We start from the raw sequence: 2,440 nt of genomic DNA, 5'->3' as shown, positions 1-2,440 counted from the left end.
ACGCTGTATCGGGGAGGGAGCTGCACCTGAGAAATTTTTATGACATTAATGTTTTTTTTGTGCAGTCACTCTATTCAAAGCCTCTGCATGTTAAAAATTGTGAGATCTTGATGTTCGTTAAAGGCGTGTCCATGGCGACCGCACACAGGTCGATGTCTCGCCATGGAATAAAGTTTATTGTACTCAGGCATAAATGTCTGACTTGCCCAAACTTCACATGTTTTGATTAAGCCTGGCCTAATACATCTGAGGCCAATATTCCATTGGTTGTTGTGCTCGATGCCGCGGATAATCTTGCCATCGTATGGGGGGGGGGGCGGAGTGCTGTCCTCGAGCTAGCCGTTTTACATAAAATGTACAATTTGCTGGCTAAACACAAGTACCACTGGTAATACATACAAAAAAGTCTCTTGGTACGAAATTCGAATCCCAGAGTTGATTATTACCGTTACATTTTTCTTTCTCTGCAAAATGCTGTGAATCATTTATCTGCGGCATGTTTGTCTGTATATAACATAATCACATGAAAGTAATTTATTTTTTGTAGAGAGGTTTTTTGCGAAGATTTTCCGGTATGGTAAGATGGATTATATATTGTAGATTTTTTTTTTTTTTTTTTCAGTGAAAGTAATGTGTAAAACAGCATCATGAATATTTTTTTATGATGGTTAGTTGCATATTTGTTTTTTTTAGTTTCCATAAAGTTACTCTTAAAAAGCTCATTTTTATTCCATCTTCTATTCTGAAAAGTCTTAATTCTTAATTCTTTTGCAGTGAACTTGTGTCTTTTTCTACACCTGTCAATTTTCTGTATTGCAATAGTTTTTGAATAATTCTCATGGGGATTTAATTATTTTTGACTTTTCAGTCTGAGTTACAACTCTTTTTGGGCTCATTTCATCTGTAAAAAAAAGCTAGCCTAATAATTCTGCACACCTGAATATAAGGAGTTTTTCTCTTCCAGCCTTCATGGACAATTATATATCACTCATAAAATGATTGAATACAAAATTAATGGTAGTTATTAAGATTGATGTCGTTGGGAATTGGTAAAAATATGCTTGGGAAAAAAAATCAGAATATCAACATGCCTAATAATTGTGCACACAGTGTAAATCAATAAAGGTTTTAGTAACACTTATATAATAAGGTGTAATTTGTAAAAACATTAGTAAATGAACATGAACAATATATTTTCGCAGAATTTATTAATGTTTGTTGATTTTAGTTCACAGTGCATTAACTAATGTTAACAGATAATTTTTTTTTTTTAAGTTTTTGACTATTAACTGACATTGACATGCTATATAATTATTGTTCATGTTAAATAATATAGTTAATGTTAATAACTGAAACCTTATTAAAAGTGTTACTAAAGTTTTATATATTGTTCTGTGTGTGTCTTTCATAGTCTTGATGGTTTGGATTTTTAAGTTTATTTGCTGAACTCCTTAAAACCAGACTGCCATAGAGTTACTGTAAATGCATGTGCCCGCTGGGCACAATTTTCCTGATGCCACCGGGGTGGCGTTTGCGCTGATGGCTTGAGCCCACCATCGCTGCTTGCAGCTATACTTATTATTTATTCTTCTAATTTTTTTTCAAGGTTTCAGGGGCTTTTAGGGCCCTTAACATGCTTAAAAAATCTTGAAAATTGGCACACATATTGGAACCTGCGGCCATTAGGGCCGGGCAGAGACTGATACACGGGCGTGGCACAGGGGCTCTACAGCGCCCCCCTGGAATATGGAGGGCCATATATCATACATACTTGCACGTAGACATATGAAACTCGGTACACATATAGATCTCATCCATCCAAACAACTTTTGTATTGCATATCATAGGCTCCGCCCAACAGGAAGTTGGCTATTCAGGGTTAAGTATTCTTATTTTCCATCAAAGTTTTGGGGGCTTTTGGGGCCCTTAACATGCTCAAAAACTCTTGAAAATTTGCACACACCTTAAAATCTGTGGCCATTAGGAGGCTGCAGAGGCTGGGACCCGGGCATGGCACAGGGGCTCTACGGCGCCCCTTGGAACACAGTCAGAAATGTTGATGTATAGCTCACACATACTTGCACGTATTCATATATAACTCAGTACACTTATACATCTCATCGTGCCGAACAACTTTCGTATTGCATGTCATAGGCTCCGCCCAACAGGAAGTCAGCTATTTAGAGCTATTTAAAAAGTGCATGCTCTGGAATTTGATATACTTGTCATAGGTTTTTTACCCGATTGCCACCAAACTCGGGCAATATGATCTCAAGACATTGGGGATGAAAAATTGCCAGGGGATTTTTGATATCTCGAACGGTTTGCTCTTGGCGAGGCATTGAAATTATGGCGAGAAATGAGAAACATGAAGTGTCTAATAACATCCACACACTACCTGAGTTTGATCAAACTTCAGCGGTTTATTCGTTGTATGAGC

Source organism: Cyprinus carpio, chromosome A1 (genome assembly GCF_018340385.1).
Source record: "Cyprinus carpio isolate SPL01 chromosome A1, ASM1834038v1, whole genome shotgun sequence".
Lineage (NCBI taxonomy): Eukaryota > Metazoa > Chordata > Actinopteri > Cypriniformes > Cyprinidae > Cyprinus > Cyprinus carpio.
The sequence above is the reverse complement of the archived record's forward strand: the minus strand, read 5'-3'. Positions refer to the sequence as shown.